The sequence below is a fragment of the Globicephala melas genome, chromosome 13 (genome assembly GCF_963455315.2).
Source record: "Globicephala melas chromosome 13, mGloMel1.2, whole genome shotgun sequence".
Taxonomy (NCBI): Eukaryota; Metazoa; Chordata; class Mammalia; order Artiodactyla; family Delphinidae; genus Globicephala; species Globicephala melas.
In genome coordinates, this window is record NC_083326.1 from 88,564,609 (window position 1) to 88,583,473 (window position 18,865).

The 18,865-nt window shown below is 52.0% G+C and overlaps 2 pseudogenes; both read left to right on the forward strand.

Annotated features, from left to right (window-relative positions):
• The first annotated feature begins 841 nt into the window (after positions 1 to 841).
• LOC115855106 (proton-coupled zinc antiporter SLC30A9, mitochondrial pseudogene) lies at positions 842 to 1,571 on the forward strand (annotated as a pseudogene).
• Positions 1,572 to 12,851: 11,280 nt separating this feature from the next.
• LOC132598325 (uncharacterized) lies at positions 12,852 to 17,681 on the forward strand (annotated as a pseudogene).
• Positions 17,682 to 18,865: the final 1,184 nt, after the last annotated feature.

The following is an 18,865-nucleotide window of genomic DNA, read 5'->3' on the forward strand; positions in this document are numbered from 1 at the left end:
CACCTCAGGAATAAGGGGGAAATCCCAAAGCAGAGTCTTCACACCTAGGAAATAAGGAAGATGTCCCAGGACAGTGTGCACACGCTTTTGCTGATTCTTCCTGTACTGCTCCCTGTGCACATGGGGTTTAAATTCTCCTCAGATAGGCTGTCCTTTTTAAGGGTAACATCTGGTCATTCGGGATCTTTGAAACATCTGGAAGTCTGTCATGGCTAGAGAAGCTAATCTCAAAACACTGCAGTTGATAAAGCTTCAGGAGACGAACACCATAAGCTGCCTCTTCACCTCCTTTACTCGTGGGACCAGCTCATTACAGTCTGCACGGTTGTCATGGTAACAGGTGCCAGACAGGAGGCAAAAATTCCAAAAGGCTTGGAGAAGATAGTTTTCTAAGTCACTCCTGGCTGCCAGTGACTTAAACCTGATTCTTTCTCGCTTAAGCAGCAAACAGCATTTTTGTTTTTGTTTTTGTTTTTGTTTTGCTTGCATTTTTGAAAAGACTAGTTAGTACCAATTCCAGGCAGAGCTGCAGTCAGGGCTCCGTAGCGTCATCAGGACCACAGTCTCTAGCACATAGTTCTGCCTCCTTGATTAAAGTCATTGTCAAGCTTCCCATGGCATCACCTGAAAGGTTCAAACTCAGATCATCATTCCTATCAGTAGGCTCAGATTTTAAACAAAAAAATTACCAGTCATTTTATGAAAAATACCACACAACGTACCGAAACAAGAAACTCAATAACATACTGTTTTCCACAGTGACTGCACCAATTTACATTCCCACCAACAGTGTAGGAGGTTCCCTTTTCCCCCACATCCTCACCGTAGCTGGTTAATTTTAATGAACAGGGAGTTAACCCCACAGAGCAGTAAAGCCACGACCTCCCCCCAGACAGAGGCTCCCCTCAGCAGGATCCAGGATTCCCAGCATCTGCTTCCCCGGCCCCAGCCTTGTTGCTGCAAATGAGCTTCGTAAGAGCGCTCAGGCCAAAGAAATGTCATTTTACAATTGTGTAATGGAAAGCCGTGATCCTAGTACAAATGTTATATTATTGGAGGACACTGCAGCAGCGTTGGGAGTGACAAAGCAGCCACTTGTATGGGCCTTGCTTCTATAACAGGCAATCCACTGTACGACAGCCTAGGTTCTTTGGGTGTGGGCACCTTATTAGGTGTGGTCTCAGCGTTCCTCATCTACACTAACACAGAAGCACTCTTAGGGCGATCCAAGTAAGTACAACTTGTTCTTACTTGAACTCCTGGAGAACGACCCATGAGTAAGCGCAATTCGTGATGTTAAAGCCACAGATCTAGGATTAGGGAACGTAAGATTTAAGGCAGGAGTAGATTTCGATGGACGAGTTGTTACAAGATCATATTTGGAAAAACAAGATTTTGACTAAATGCTACAAGAAGTTCAAGAAGGGAAGACTCCTGAAGAACTAGAGACCTTTACGCTTAAACATGGAGAAAATATTATTGATACTTTAGGAGGTGAAGTAGATAGACTTGAGAAGGAACTGAAAAAATGAAATCCTGAAGTTCGACATGTAGATTTGGAGATACTATAGACTTGATGGAATGAATCACCTTGGAGGCAGCCTTGGAAGCAAGTTTGTCAAGACTACCTTCCCACGCTGAAGGGGTCAGTGCCATTCAGAAGCCCTTCCGGTTTGTTTTAAGATAGAGGAAATACTTATGTAAAGAGCAATTCAACAGTCCACAGAAACTAAAACAACTTCTTACTTCTCAGAGACATATAACAAGTTGAATCAATTTGGAAATCATGTTTTCACGTTTCAACAGGAAATATTTTGGTTACTTATATCGTTCATAATTTCTCATTTTAGTAATGTAATTAAATTCTCATTTTAATTACATTGAGATTCAATGTAATTTCTAACAAGATTCCAACGGCATTTTTTACAGAAGTAGAAAAAAATCCTAAAATTTATAGGGAACCACAAAAGACCCCAAATAGCCAAAGCAATCCTGAAAAAAAGGACAAAGCTGGAGCCAAGAATACTCAATGGAGAAAAGCCAGTCTATTCAATAAATGGTGCTGGGAAATTTGGATATTCACGTGCAAAAGAATGAAACTAGACCCATCTCTTATAGTGCTCACAAAAATTAACTCAAAATAAATAGCGACTTAATATAAGAATTGAAACCATAAAACTAGAAGAAAACAGGCAAAAACTCCTTGACATGGGTCTTGGCAATGAGCTATTGACTATGACGCCTAAAGCACAAGCAACGTAATCAAAAATAAGTGAGTGGACTTACATCAAACTAAAAAGCTCTGAACAGCGAAACAAGGAGCAAAATGCAAAGGCAGCCTATGGAACGGGAGAAAATACGTGCAAAACCATGTCCCCGGTTAATCTGACAGGTGGGGGTCATAGGGCAAATGTGAGATGAGATACAAGTCTCCTAAGAGCTTAGATGCAACGAAACAGGTAGGTGCCTGCGTTCACATGCTTGTGCGCGCGCGCGCGCGAGGATAAGGAAGTGAATGATGCCATGTCAAAATGGATGACCTGGAAAAGGTGTGGTCCTGCAGTGATGGAAGCAATCTGCCAGTCTAGAGCCATGGCTTGTGGGGGAAGGGGGACAGGTGGAGCAGGTGAGGTCACCTGGAACTTGAAGGATGATGGGTATTTGTCAGTGTTGCTGGGTCTGCAGGCACCGTTACAGATCTGCTCCATTGGTCCACTTTCTTCAAGCAACTGAGCCTGCATTTTCCTTGATGAGCCATCATCATTCTTTTTTTTTTTAAGAAGACTGTATCCTTTTTTTTTTTTTTTTTTTTGCGGTACGCGGGCCTCTCACTGTTGTGGCCTCTCCCATTGCGGAGCACAGGCTCCGGACGCGCAGGCTCAGCGGCCATGGCTCACGGGCCCAGCCGCTCCGCGGCATGTGGGATCTTCCCAGACCGCAGCACGAACCCGTGTCCCCTGCACCGGCAGGCGGACTCTCAACCACTGCGCCACCAGGGAAGCCCTGTATCCTTTTTCGTTTTGTTTTTCGAAGATTTATTTTTTATTTATTTTTGGCTGCGTCGGATTTCAGTTGCGGCGCACGGGTGCACCGCTCTTCGATGCAGTGCTCGGGCTTCTCTCTAGCTGCAGCGTGCAGGTTTTCTCTTCTCTAGTTGTGGCACGTGGGTTCCAGGGGGCGTGGGCTCCGTAGTTTGTGGCACGCGGGCTCTCTCGTTGAGGCGTGAGAGCTCCGTAGTTGTGGCACATGGGCTTAGCTGCCCTGCGGCATGTGGGATCTTAGTTCCCTGACCAGGGATGGAACCCGCGTCCGCATTGTAAGGCGGATTCTTTACCACTGGACCACCAGGGAAGTCCTCAGAGCCATCATCGTTCTATGTGGTCAGGTTATCTGACTCCTGTCATGGGTCTAAGATGGCTATGTTACCCAAACCCAGCTTACTAAATCATTAAATCTCTTGCCAGAGATTGACCCAAAAATGGACGTGTAGCACTGGATGGACCAATGAGACTCAGTCCTGGATTCTTCATTTAAATGATTGAGAAGAAGCAGCTGAGCTTTCTAAGAAGATGCAAATATTAGTGAGACTCAGATCCAAGCAGCTATCTTGATACTACATGAGGAGAGCCAAGGCACAAACGGAGGAGTCAGATCTGCAGGATGGAAAAAAGGGAAAAAATCTTGATAATGTCACTCGAGTCCCTAGAGCGAGCGTGCCTGAAGCCATCGCCCTGGTGTTTTTGTTCCATGAGCTACTTTCAGTTGAGTTTCTGCCACTTGACATTGAATTAAGACAGAGTAAATCTGCCTGGTATTTACAATGCCATGTCACAGTCTGTTTGGGGATTGGGAGTTGGAAGAAAGCTCTCATACTGAGAATAAAGTTTTTCAAACCTACTCTGGATCAGCTACCAGTCATTCCGCAAAGAAAGGGCCCTATGTTCAAGAAGAGCTTTGGGAAATCTGGACTGACCGTAGGGAACCTTCCTCTTTCTCTTCCAGATGACACTGTGTAGCTTAGAGGCATTTATAAGCTAATATGTCTATGGACCTCAAACAGGGAGGCAGATACGCAGCATTCCCCACCCCAGTTATCTGGGGAGTTTGTCCTGGAGAGCACACATCGAAAACAGGACTTTCTCCACTTCCACACACACAGGTGAATTCTGAGGGTCTTGACTTGAGAATCGGACTTTGCTTCTGAAAACAACCCACTCTAGTTACTCAGAAAGTCGTGCCTCCTCCAAGGTCTATAAATGACGCAGCCGCCCTGAGCACAGCAGCCTCTCCCTCTGCTCCCTCTGCCGGTGAGGAACTCAGGACCCCCAGCCCTCTGCTCCCTCTGCCAGTGAAGGGCTCAGGAACCCAGCCCAGGGTCTAGAGCTGGTGTGCATCTGCGTTCACAGTCTAGTGTGAAGAGACTGGATCCAGGGGCAGGGCTGGTGCCTGACCAGGTGCAAAGAGCTGAGACCACAGTTTCCTCTGCATGAGGAAGCGGATGTCCCTGAGGCCCTGTTCCTGGGGAACATAACCTAAGGACTCCATCACGTGGATGCTGCTGGATTCCATGGGTGCAGCACAGACCCAGCTACAGGTTCTGGAAATACTGTGACTAACTCCTGAGTGTGCTGAGACCTCCACCTCTGGAGCAAAGCACAGGAGCCAGGAAGAGCCAGCGCCTGTTCTTGCTGAGCATTGACGCTGGGCATTCACTGATCCACCTAGTTTGGCTCCTGCAGGGTAGAAACCCTGCGTAGATGAAGCCCAGGGGGCTCCAGAGCATCAGGGCATCAGGACCCGCAGGGGAGGGTCAGGACCCCACTCGCACCAACAGCAGCTGCTCTTCGGGCTTCCGCTGGAGCTGCTGGAAGCTGAGAATGATTATAGGGTCAGCCTGAGCATCTCACATGTAGCTTTCTTTTACCTCCACCTGGAATTCAGTCCCTCCTGTTCTCTCTGTCTAGAACACCACCCATCCTTTGTAGTGAGGACAATTTTAGACTCTCACAAGTCTACCTTGATTAAAAATTTGAAATGGCAATGAAAGGGAAACGGAAAACAGAGCTTCCTGGCAAGGTGCCGAATGCCTGGAGCTGATGCCTCACAGACTCTTCTGAGTAACAGCCAGCTTTGTGCCAAGTCAGAGAGTGTCTGCAGCCCAGACACATTTTCCCTAGTTCTGACCACATACAAATGCAAGATTCTTCCATAGTAGGATTTGATGACCATGAATTTGTCCCACTACCCTCCTACTTCCTGTGTCTCCAGATACGTGGAAGATAATCTGTGTAAGGATGAGAGGCCAGGTCAGCATGTCGGTGGCCTGTGTGTCTGGGAGGCCGTGGGATGGTCCTATCTGATCCCAAATGTGGGACCAGACTCCCTGGTTGAAACCCAGGTTCTGCTGATCCAGAGCTGGGTGACGTTGGGCAGGTCAGTTTACCTCTCTGAGGCTCAGCTGCCTCGTTTGTAAAATGGGGGTGACAACAGTCCTTACCACGAAATGTCACTGTAAGAACTAATAAGTAGTTTATCATTCTTGGTAAATAAGCACTCAGTGAATGCTAGCGGGAGGATGACGGAGGGGGAAGAATCATCAGATGTATCGTATTTAAGATAAGTAAGCCATGTCTTAAGATCCCTACTGATCATTGGTGAGTCAATGAACTCACTCATTCAACAAGTGATCATGGGGGAAGACTCAGTAAGAAAATACACGCAAAGTTCTTAACTCAGCCCAGTACGCACACAGCTGAACAGCAGTGCCCAACAGATGTTAGCTGTAAACATGATGACGGTGATAGTGAAGGTAATGATGATGGTGGTGATGATGGTGATGTGATGAAGTGACGGATGTGGAGGGTGATGGATGAGCATAAGGAAAAACTAACAGAGCGTCTAAAATATGTAACTGCATGTGCAACCCTGCTAATGACACCCGGACCTAGATAAGCATATCAATGTAATGAATGTTTATCGAGGACCAAGTACCAGGCATTGTGCTTGAAATTTGTCCTACTTAAGTACGAAGATATTCTCTGCAGCTCTGAGGGTAGCAGCAAAATACTGGCACAAACACTCAATAGAAAGTAGAGACTGGGATGATCGTTCCTCGAACTCACAGCTGCAGAGCAAGCTACAGAGACTAGAGGAGTGTGTGTGTTAAGAAAAAGTTCACAGATGGCAGAATGAGGAACGTGGGAGCAGGATGGAGAAAACAGTGAGTGGGTTTGGAGCCAACACCTGGCTCCTTTCCCAGCCCCAGACCAGCTGTGCAGCCTTAGGGAACTCATTAAACCCCTCTGAGCCTTCATGTTCTCACTGTGAAAAGTGGTAATGAATACCTTCCTCCTTAGGCTATTGTGAAGACCAAATGAGGTGTCTCCAGGTGTATGTAAAATAAGTCACTCAAGGCATGAAGCTAATCCCTACAATAATCTACTATTATTAACTACCTGGCGTTCCCATTTCCTTTTTCTCTATTACCAGCTTCTGAACTGTGAGATGCCAACAAGACAGTGATAACATTTCAGAATCCTGGTCCCATCTTAATGAAATATATTTTGGGGGGGTTCAAGCTTTCACCCTTGAAAATAGAAACTTTTCAAAGCGATCAGGCTGTGCTTTCTTCATTGAGATTTTTGCTGTCATAAGTGGAACCTCCTGATTCTCATGAAAGACATGAAGTGTGAGCAAGAAAAAAACTGGCTGTTTCAAGCTACCGGGATTTTGTGGGTTATTCGCTATTGCAGCACAATACGGCCTGGGACGCGCCTTCAGCTATCTTGGCGCTGTGTAATGAGTTTTCCTGGTAGGATCCAGAATTGGCTGATGAAATTCCACCTTCCAGCTGAACGGGAGCTTCTGAAAGAAATAAGGTAGCATCACGAGAAAATAAAGCACACACGTCTCTTCCGCTCCTGAGTGTGGGAGCTGAGGCTGGTGTACACTGTGCTGGTATTGAAACTCTTGTGTGCTCACCACTGCCGTCCTCTCCTGGATTCCTCGTGAACTTTCTAGAAGACAGGGTGTATTTGTCATCCACCTCCACCCACTGTATACTCGCCTGCTCGGGGCCTGGCATCTGAAGGTGCCACTCCCGCCAGCTTCAGGTGGTTTGAGGGTCGGGGTAAGAGCAGGGAGGGAATCCGCGGAGAAGCGGCCTCTCCGAGGGGCCCTCCCTGCAGGGTGACCTCCTGGGGCCCTGGGTCAGCCTCCACCTCCTTCCTAATTAATAACTGCAGGTAGAGAGAGGCCAGCCACCTGCAGATTGTCTGTTCTTAGGCCCAGAGCCAAGTCTAGCCCACTCAGAGCGAAGAACACAGCTCCTGAGCCGCTGATGAAATTCATTAAGGGGAAGCTGGCAGGAAGATGGATGGAGGCTGCTAGAAACCAGCCTAGCGCTCTGTCTGCAGGGAGCTCACATCCAGGCCCGCAGGCTTGGGGTCCTCCAGGGCTGGGGTGGTGACATGCGCTGTCCAGCTCCAGCCAAGTACCATCAGGAAGGGACAGAGTCCAGGGTGCCAGGTCTTACAGGGTGCCGATTCCCTGTCTGGTCTCAGTGGACATGGGGGCTTGCAACCCCTGACTGAGAGTGAGTCCTCAGCTGAAGCGACCAGCGGGAGGGTCGTCGAAGGCCCTCGTCTTCATAACTCTGCTCCGTCCTGGCTATCACACAACTGCTAAAAAACATAGTAACCCCTTCCTTGTCAGGAGCACATCTATTGCAAAAGGAAGATTCAAATTTTCAATAAAAGATATAAAAATTCTAAGCAATAAGATAATGCAGAATGAGGCAGAGACAGTTCGTCTACCTGCATCCATTCTCCCCTTCTTTCTTCCCAGGAGTTTCCCTCTCTCTCTAGTGGCCCCTCCTCCAGGAACGCCCCCCCCCCAACAGCTGCCCTTCAAAGTCCAAATTCTCCCTCTTCTATCCTCCCAGGGGAATAATGAAGCTATTCACTCCAGGAAAACCAGTGGGGTGTGTAAGGTCGGATCTTAACAAACGGCACCGCGGAACAGAGGAAAGCTTCAAGTGAGCTTCATTAGGGAGCGCTCGCGGGCGAGGTTCACTGGTCTGAGAGATTAGGGAGCGCTCCCGGGCGGGGTGCACTGGTCCGAGAGAAAGGGGCCAGAGAAGTCGCGCCCGGGGGGGGGGCGGGGGGGGTTGGGCAAGACTTTATAGGGGAAGAAGGGAAAGGGGTGTGGTGAATCTGGGAGGGCGCAGGGTATTCCTTATTTGGTGGTCTTTTCGGGTATCCTGGGGGACCGTTAGTCCCGCCCCTCGAAAGGCGGGAAGGCTGGGCTGGGTTCAAAGTCCGCATGTCAGTTTCTGGAACTGGGTGGTCCGGAGAATTCGGTCTGATGCAACCTGTGAATCTGCTTGTGTTCCCCCGCCTCGGCCCGTTGGCCTTACAGGGTGTGTGTGTATTTTACCTCCAATTCCTCACCAAAGAAGTATTTGCCAGCTCGAAGCATAAAACAAACGTGTCATCTTCGCATAACGAGGACTGTGAAAATTAAAACTACTGAGAGACAATCAGAAAGAAATCGCAGGTCTCCAGCGGCTGGTAGATTCCTTACGGCAAATGCCGGAAGGCCAGGTGTCAATTACATAGCCCGACCCTCCCGCAGGAAACGAGGCCTCAGGTACTCACCAGGACTCCTCAGGATGGACAAGAACAAAGAGAGACAAACAAACCGACAGGTCTTTGCCATCAATTGTCCAACTCTCCTTCCTCTCCTGCCCTTCTGGGGGCAGAGGGGTCGGAAGAAGGACCTGACAATGAAGGTACACCTGCCCTACCCCATCCTATCCCCACCTAACTTGTTCCAGCCCTCCCTACCCCATCCCATCCCACCCTACCCTATCCCATCCCATCCCCACCTACCCCATCCTATCCCGTAGTAGTAGCGGTGTTTGCTGTCCTCTGATCCAAAGACCTTGATCACCATGCTGTAGAGATGCAGCCCTTCCACCAGCATCCACGCAAAGACGCTCAGGAAGAGGTAGTGCAGGAGCATGGCCAGCACCTGGCACGGGGCCTAGGATCAAAGCAACGGCAGGGAGGGTAAGCTCTCTCGGGTGTGAGCAGTGGGTGGGTGCTGTTGTCTCAATGTCCCTGCACCCATTTTCTGGGGGGCGCCTTCTGGTCAGGTGGCCTCATTTTCTTTCTGGGGAGTCACATCTTGCCTTTCTAGATGGAGTGATGTGGATGGGGCACGTGACTCAGGAAGTTGCCAATCACTGCATGCCCCCCTCCCCCACCAAGGACGGTGATTGGTTCAGGAGAGAGCAGGGAATCAGGCCTGGCCAATCAGCATAAATATCCCCATCCCTGAAGCAGGATTGGCTGGGGAGGGTGCACGTGACCCTCCTGGTCCACTGGGGTGGGTTCTGAGGTGGGCAGAGCTGCCAGGGAGCCAGCGAGCGAGGCTGAGGCTTTGGAGACACCCGGGCTGGGCACCCACCGGCAGAGCCAGAAGCCATCAGTGGAGAAGGCACGGCAGGCCCACCAGGACGCCAGCTCACAGCAGGTGTGGAGTGCCCCTGTTTGGTTTAGACCTGAGCGAGGGCACTGATGTGAGGAGAGGGGGAGAATGCCCAGGCACCACGCATGTGTCCCCATGGGACCCGGAGAGGGCACGGCCTGGGAGGCGAACTGGAGATGGAAGGGGATGGGAAGGTGACGGGAGGGAGGAAGGAGGAGATCTTTTCAAAGGAGAAAAAAATAAAGAAAAGCATTAAAGACAGAAACCTATTACTGTACCAAACCTGGGTCTGCTAGCAAAGCACCAGGCTGTGGTGACGGCGGAAAGTACAGCAGTTACTGCAGGGCCAAGCGAGGAGACCAGTGGGTCTGCTAATGCTCGAAGGACCAGGACTCCCTGATGGCTTTCAGGAAGCGTTTTTACAGGCAAAGTGAGGGAGAGGGTCGCAGGTGTGTGATCAGCTTGTGGACATCCTTCTGATTGGTCGGTGGTGCGGTAACAGGTGGTGTTCTGGGAGTCAACATCATGAACCTTCTGGTTCCAGCTGGTCTGGGGTCTACGTGGTGGTGGTCGGCATGCATTTAGTTTCTCCACCTGGTGAGGGTCTCGGTATCTGCAAAACACCTCAAGGATACGGCTCAGCCCAGTATCTACAGCCCTTGAGGAGGAACAAAAGGTCCTTGGCTTTATGGCTAAACTATTATTAACTTGTCTTACTTGACTCTTTTCCTTTGTTTCTGCATTTTCTCACTTCTCGGATTAAATTTGCTCTTTGGAACTTGGGGAAGGCCTAGGAGGCTAAAGTTCTTCTACAAACAAGAGAGAGGGGACACAGGGCAAGGGATCTGTCCCCAGGAAGGCCCCACAGTGTCCTGCTCAGTTTCAAATCCAGGGACAGCATGATCTGTGGTGGATACACCAAGTCCTATGCTTACAATATTCAGCAGTCTGCTAATTCTCAGGATAAAAATGTGTACTTGATACCTCGGTTTCCTGTTTGGAGTCACAAAACTTCCGTTTGGTCATTAAGCACAGATATCAAATACACACAGTCCTTGTCTCTGAGGTCCCAGCACCGAGTGGCCTCCTAGGACCAGCTGCCCCATGCCTGGGGCTCAACCCTGCCTCCCTGTTCTCTTTGTTTTTTCCCCCCTCCTCTGGATTTCCTTTGGGAGACCTGACCACCCTCTCCCGGACACAGCCAGGTGGGGTGGGGATAGATGCTGTCCTCATGGTGTCCCCACCCCTAGCTGAGAGGTGGGCATGTGCTCGGGCTGCCACTCGCTCACATGACTCTTCATGAAATGTTCATTTTTAGCACGGATAACTTCAATCCGTTTTCAGATCAACCTTTCCTGGCAACGAACAGATGTGATTTGCTTCCATGCAGACGCCCACAGACTGTCTAAATCTGGTGTCACCTACATTGAGTGGTGACAGATTTGGAGAAAGAGTTACATTTAATCATAAATAACTCTGTGACTTCATTTCTTTAAACTTGTGGATTGAACCACTTTACGTCCTCCCTCTTCCCTACCCTCTCACAAACACGCTTCCTGCTGAACTTCTGCCCCCTTCTGCCCACTCCCACCACCCAACAGACCCACCCACATCACAGAGGAAGACAGCTTGGTCTTTAGTTCTCCGTGTGTAATGGATCCAGAGGCGGAAGCTCTGGTCATCCAGGCTCACGGTCACTGTCACACAAGGACATGATGCCACCTGAGCATAGGAGGTAAATGACATCAGACATGAGGGACCCAGAACACCCTGCAGCCACCAGCACTCCGGGAGCCGGGGGGCAAGAATGTTCTAGAATAATGGCTGCAGAGCCTGAGCTGAGACTCAGTCTCCAGACACTTTGTCAGTGCTTAGCCCTCACCTGCACTCAGTGCACCCACCCTGGGCTGGCATTTTCAGATGCTGATGCCCTCGTGGGGACATCCACGGAGAGCTCATCCACGGAGAGCTCATCCACGGAGCGCTCATCCACGGAGCGCTCATCCACGGAGCGCTCATCCACGGAGAGCTTCGGGCATTCTGCTTTAGGGCACGGCTCCCCGGGGGTGGGCTTGGTCAGGGCCCGGGTGGGCAGCCCCCCTACGAGGCCCTGCCTGAGCCTTCGGGGCCTGTCTGCCCATCTGCCCATCAGCCTGGGGAGGCTGTACCAGTCACGGCAACTCATAAACATCTGTCTGGTGGGAGGTTCCACATGGGGCCTGAGCAGCTGCTCCTCTCAGGCTCCCTGGGGAGCTGTGAGCCCGGGAAGGATGTAACCCAGAGGGACAGGTGACCCATGGCTCATCACAGGGACACGGACACAGGGCGTGCACGTGTGGGGAGAGTGAAGCCCAGGGGAAGCCGAGTACCAGACCTGCCCACCCACACCCAGGGCCCCATTTCCCTCCTGTGCACTGACCTGACAGCCAGTGCGGGGGGGAGCCGTGCACAGCCCCAGGGACACCCAGCACATGTGCGAGACGACACAGTTCTGTGTGACCCCTGACGTGGCCCAGAGCTGTGTCACTGGGTCACCCTCTCCAAGGCCAGTCGTGGGCAGAGCTTCTTCACAGCACAAGACAGGGTGTCTTCTGAGTATGACTTGGGGGCTCATAAATTCCTCCAGTGCCCCTCTGGGGGTCTCCCCCGTTCCCACCTCTGTGCACAGACAGCAAGACAACTGAAAACAGCAGCTATTAATTTCAGAAACCATGAGTGTGTGTGTGTGCGTGTGTGTGTGTGTGTGTGTGTGTATAACAGGAAGAGTCAGACGTGCACTTCAGAGACAGTTTCCTGCCCCCTCCCATCTCCACCAAGGACCCCCGCCGGCTGGGGGGGGAGGGAGGCGGGGGCACGGAGAGACGATCAGGAAGGGGGCGGGACGCCGTTTAGACTCTGTGCTCTCACTGCAGGGGCACAGGTTCCATCCCTGCTCAGGGAACTAAGAGCCCACTTGGGAGGTGCAGCCAAAAAAAAAGGGGGGGGGGGCGGGAGGCTTCTTCCACCAAAGTCTACATGGGGACTGTGAACGGTGAGGGCTCAGCAGCGTTGCGCCCTGGCACCCTGACAGCGCTCCAGTGGAGAGCGGCCTCCAGCACGACTCCTCTGTGCCCCAGCTCACATGTGCCCTTGCACTGAGCACACCCTGGGTGCTCGTCTCAGCCCTCGAGTCCGACGTACCCTGGGTGGACAGTCCCCATTCCAGGACCCAGAACACTCACACCTCACCCAGTGCTGCATGGGCTCTGGGCATCGGGACAGCAGCCGTGGGATGAGAAAGCCCCACACCTCCCCAGCTACATGGAGCAGCGCTTCTCAAGAAGAGGAAGCCAAGATGGAACACACTCACATGTGTAACGATGCTGGGTGGTGGGGAGGTGGACCGTACCCGGGGCACTGGGGACCCTCAGGCGCTGTGCTCGGACCCTCCCGACATCCCTCAGTGTGTGACCAGGTCATCCGAGGACACCCCAAGGCCATGACCCCTGGCCCGGCACGCGCCCTCCCCTGTCCAAATGCCGCCTGAATCCCCAGCTCCCCCGGCCCTTCCAGGCCCACCAGCGATAGAGGCCCCTTTGGGCTTGAGTCGGTCCGGCCTGTCTGTGGACAGACACGTCGTGACCACACAAGGCACCGACGGCCCGGCAGGTGCTGATGCACTCGTCATCACCCTCAGCTGGCGGCGGGAACTCAGGTCCTGACCTGCCAATCCCTCCACGTGCAGCTGCGCACGGCCGGGGACGCCGGGAGGGGCTCGTGCGGGACACAGCGGACGGCCACCGGGTCCGGGGCAGAGACGCCCACCGAGGACCCGTCCAGAGCCGGGGAACGCGGGGTCCACACGTGCGGGGAACTCGAGTTTCCCCGCCTTCCCTGTCCCTGCAGGGTGCTGGGCGCAGGGGTGGGTCCGGTGCCAGAAGGGAATTCAATTCTAACTGTGATCGCCCGTGGTTCCCCAGGCCCTCTCTCCTCTGTTAAACCTCGCGGCTCCAGTTTGAGAGGAACGGGGCCTGCAGACTCCTGACTTTTATGCTCACGGTTTATATTCGGTGTGTAAACCTGCCCGGCGGGTGAGGGAAACACGCAGAGAGGAAATTGCTCCGATGCTTCCAGCAAAAAGCAAAGAAAAAACACCTGTGAACTTACATGGGGATCTGGAATTAGAACAGCCGGCCGCAGAACTGAACAGAAAGTGTTTTCAAATCGTCCCCGTGGCCCAGGTAACACGAGTCAGGAAGGTCTCAGTGGAAAATGCGCTGACACCGGCTAGACTGGTCCCCAGGCCCGTTCGTGCATCTGGCGTTTACAGCTGCGGCGTCTCAGAGCAGAGAGGTGGGTCCCAGGGAAGTCGGAGCAGGGAGCAGAAAACAGAAGCAGAAAGAGGCAGGAATGCGTGAGGACGAGGGCAGCCGTGAGCGCCTGTCAGCCCGCAGGCTGGGGCAGGACCGCCCCAGGGAGAGCCGCATCCCTGGATGTGCCACAGAACCTTTCAGTGTGGCCTCTGCCTGCTCCCCCTGCCCAGAATAAACTCCCCGACCGTCCGGAGAGGCGAGAGCTGTCATTTCACACACAGGTGGCTGCTGCTGCACTGCCCGTTACACGTCTTGGTGATGCTGACGTCACTGTGATGTGTCCTGAGGACATGAGGAGGTGTCACTGTGATGCAGTGGGGGATATGGGGAGGGGCCACTGTGATGGGGCCAGAGGACACCATGAGGGGACCCGCCAGGAGAGTCCTCAGGAAACTGAGGCCCAGAGAGGTTAAGTGTCCCTCCCGAGGGCACCCGGCGCATGGACAGAGCTGGGATTTGCACACAGGCCAGCTGCTCCAGGGCCCTCACCCTCCCACTCACCATGTGGGGAGCTCACAGACTAAGCTGGGCACTCAGAATGAAAGGGGGGGACACAGAGCCCAGGGGAGTGTGAGGGATGCTGGGATTCGCAGCAGGGAGGGGGTGGGAAGGAGGCTGGACTGAGCTGCCACTTTGCAGACTATCCGTCCTGTCACCCTGGCGGCTGCACAGCTTCCCTACTTGTGTGTAAGGACGTGTCACTCTCCCAGCGTTCCCAGCGTTCCCTGTGAGGATGTGGAAGTAGAACTGCTCCCCCGCTGGTCACGTGGAGACACTGAGGCCCAGAGAGGCACAGTGATGTGTTTGGTGGATAGATGGGTGGGTGGCCAGGAGCAGAGGAAGAGGGAGGTGGAGAGGTGGGCAGGGCCTAGATCTTCACTCTACAACATTGGGAGCACGGGTCACTATGTAAATTTAAATCAGTTACATTATGTAATATGCAAATTGAGTTCCTCAGTCGCGCAGCCACATTTTAATTTCTCAGCAGCACATGTGCCTGTGACTACCATTTTGGACAGCACAGCATGGGTGGAGACCCTGGAGGGTTTGAGCAGAGGGGGACATGGTCTGACATATGGGGGCAAGGGACCCCCAGGCTGCTGCGTGGGGAGCCGACTGCAGGGGTCTCGGTGGAGGCAGAGGCTGGTGGACCTCATGCAGGATCCAGACAAGAGGTGATGGTCCTGTATGAGAATTGCCATGTGGGGCAGTGAGGTGGCTGGATGGTAAAGATATTCTAAAGGTAGAACCGTGAGGATTTTCTGAAAGATTGCATACACAGTTCAAGGCTTGGGCGTAACCAGCTGGAAGAGTGGAGATGTCCTTCTCTTGGATGGCAAAGAACGTGGGTGAGCGGACTTCAGATGAAATCACATCGCAACCCATGAGCATCAGGCAGAGCCTTGGCGGTGGATGTCCACAGCTCAGGAGAAGCAGAGCCTATCAGAAGGAAGGGTCGTAGGAGGGGGCTGAGCAGCCAGCGCTCATGGTTTCAGGGTGGACACCCCTGTCCCGGGAAGGGCACAGGAACATTCTGAGCCTCAGGTTATCCATCTGCAAAATGGGCAGAATAATTCCTGACCCTTTTCCTCTAGTTGGAACTTTTTAGGGATATAAGAAGAAATAACACAGAAAGACTTGGAGGCTTAGCCAGGATAAGGCATGAGATAACTCCAAGGAAAGATGATTATTATCTTAATTGGATGTAGTCAAATTTAGTTTTTTATTTTAATGATTTAGATTTGAGGATGAAGTGTTAATTTATGAATCATCTGTGACAGTAAATAGACCTCCCTGGTGAAGACTTCCCTAATTACCTGTAACCACCTGTGACTGATGAGCCAGCAGCAGGGATGGTAGGGATGTGATGGCAGGAATTATCTAATCACATGTCCCTGTAAATAATTCAGGGACGGGGGCCACTTCTGAGGCTGGAGCAGAGTTCCCTTTGCCTCTCGTGGTGCATATTTTCTGTCTCTGCAGGAGCCAGGAGGAGGGGTGCAGGCACCAAGGCTCTGTCTCTGCAGGCTAAGCCATGCCCCTCTGACTGTGGCTGTGGCTGTCCACGGCTCAGCAGAAGCAGAGCCTATCAGAAGGAAGGGTCGTAGGAGGGGGCTGAGCAGTCAGCTCTCGTGGTTTCAGGGTGGACACCCCTGTCCCGGGAAGGGCACAGGAACGTTCTGAGCCTCGGGTTATCCATCTTTCTCCACACCTGGGCCAACATAGAGCTGGAAGGCATTCCCTCCACCTTCTTGCCAGGCTGGGTGGATGCATTTGAAACATTTCACTGTCTTTGTTATCAAACAAATCTTGTCAAGCTAATTAGCTATGGGGGATCTTAGGTGGGTTTTTGTTTTCAAAAGTAGTCAAACAAAACAAATGTATATTATGCTTGGCCCGAGGCTAACTTTCTAATTAAAGTAAACTGCAGTTGGATCACCAAACAAAAGTAAATAAATAATAAATGTGTGTGCACATATGTTCAGAGAGGAAAAGCCGGACGTAAAATGAGACCCAGCAGAGCAATTGGCAGCCGTGAACTGAGCACAGGGTCCAGGTCCCAGAAGCAGTGAGGTTGCAGGGAGGGAAGCTAGGTTCGTATCACTGCCCGGAGGGGGGAATGAAGAGGGGAAATAGGCTCGTTCGTTTGTTTGTTTAACAAATTCTTTCTGCCCGGTGTTGGGAGCTAACATTTCTCCTCTGTCCTCTTTCTTTTCCTTCCTGTGCGTCAGAACGCAGACCACGTGTCACAATGGCTCAGTCAGTGTACGTTTTAGGTCTAGTGTACGGGACCCTGTAGGGCCTGAGTGTGAGATGGCCACCAAGGAGCGTGGGTAGTGACAGTGGAGAAAATCTGCCCAAATGTGGATGGATCCCTGACCTCAGGCAAGTTTTCTCCTGGTACCCGAGAACAAGCCATCCAGGGATGCTCCGCCCTGCGCGCTCCTGGTCTCGGCAGAGCTGGCAGAGCCGGAGTGTTAGGTTAAGTGTGGGCAGCCGCATGCGCGCCGCCGAACCGATCTGCTGAGCCTGTCGCTGCCGCCGCCCCGCCCCGTGCGCCGGGACCCGCGACCCCAGACCCGGACCTGTTTTCGATCCGCCCGCGCGGCGCGGCGGAAGGAGGCGACCTCTCAGCCGCAGCTGGCCAACGGGGCCCTCAAAGTCTCTGTCTGGAGCAAGGTGCTGCGGGGCAACGCGGCCCGGGAGGACAGGGATGAAATTTTAGATGTGATCTACTGGTCCCGACAGATCATTGCTGTGGGTCTAGGTGTCATCCGGGGCAAGTTACCATGGCGAGGTTTCTTGGGACGAGCAGGACTCTGCCTGCTCAGCGCCGGTGTCCTGTACCCTCTACTTCAGCAACTACCTACAGATCGATGAGGAAGAGTGTGGTAGGGCTTCCCTGGTGGCGCAGCGGTTGAGAGTCCGGTTGCCGATGCAGGGGACGCGGGTTCGTGCCCCGGTCCGGGAAGATCCCACATGCCGCAGAGCGGCTGGGCCCGTGAGCCATGGCCGCTGAGCCTGCGCGTCCGGAGCCTGTGCTCCGCAACGGGAGACGCCACAGCAGTGAGAGGCCCGCGTACCGCAAAAAATATGGCAGCACGTTGGAGCTCACAAAGGAAGGGTTTATGACATCGTTTGCCTTGTTCACTGCCATCCACTATGACTGTTGGTGCACAGTCCCCACCTGCGCCCTGTCCGGTCCAAAGGACCCTCTTAGTTACACCACAGAAACATGATTATGAGGGGCACCCAGCCACGTAGAACCTGGAAGGTTTCCTGGACCGAGAATCAGTGTGTTGGGCGTCAGTGTTTTCTGCAAGGGTTGTGACCTGAAACTTTTTAAGGAACCATACACCTTTTGGGGAAGCATTTCTGAATTGTCCATCACCAGTCGATTCTTCTCGGATACGATCATGAAACACCCGTTTGCCGATTGGAGCTGTCCTTTCATCTGTGCACCTCTGGATCCGGGTGAAGCATTAAACTGTCTTCCTTCTCCATCAGGTGTACAGTTTTTAAACTATCAATCACTGGCATTTCAAGTCTTCTGAAAACAGTATGGCAGTATGTGCGTGGTCCCTAGCACAGTATAAGCAGCAGCTAATAGCAGGTTTCATTGTAGAATGTTTTCAGATGCTTGAATAAATCAGATCTTTAATCGAAAAAAAAAAAAAAAGAACAAGCCATCCAAAGCATGTGTGACACGTTTCCCCAGGTGGTGGCCTTTAGACACTCCTCCCCCACAACCCCTTCTGTCCTCCCATCTCTCTCCCATATTCCTGTCCCTCAGCTGCCGACTTCATTCCTCTGTTTCCCCCTCACCTCACCAGGTGGAATCGTCCTTAGCAACTCCCTCCAAGACTGAAGAGCTTCCCAAACCAAGTTGGGCATTGGCCCTATCCAAGGTTCTGAAACCTGCTGGGACGCCAGGATGGAGCTGGTGTTTCTGTTCCACGGTGAACACATGTGAGGATTCAGTGGCAGTACTAAATGTTATTTTAATATTTCCTTCATGCCTTAACTCCAACAGGTAACAGCTTAAAAATACATAATTGAAAGATTTTCTGTCTGAAAAGATGCTTCTGGGCTGAAGCCTGGGGAGATGGTGGCTTTATCTTGAATATCCTCAGAAATACAGATTCTGAGACACATACGTCTCTAAATCCATTCAGATGTCTGCAGACTGTAAGACAGATGTCAGTAGAAATAATGCTAAGGGGTTATCAATCGACTCAGCAAATGTTTACCAAACCCCTTCTGATCACCCACTGTGCTGGGCATCTGGGTGCTTATAAAGAGATAGAAGGAGTGGTTTTAAATCTGAAGAGTTCTACATCTATAAGGAGTCAACATTCACTGTGCCCACTGTGCTGGGCATCTGGGTGCTTATAAAGAGATAGAAGGAGAGGTTTTAAATCTGAAGAGTTCTAGATCTATAAGGAGTCAACATTCAATATAATAATATTAAAGATGAGGGACTTCCCTGGTGGTCCAGTGGTTAAGACTCTGTGCTTCCA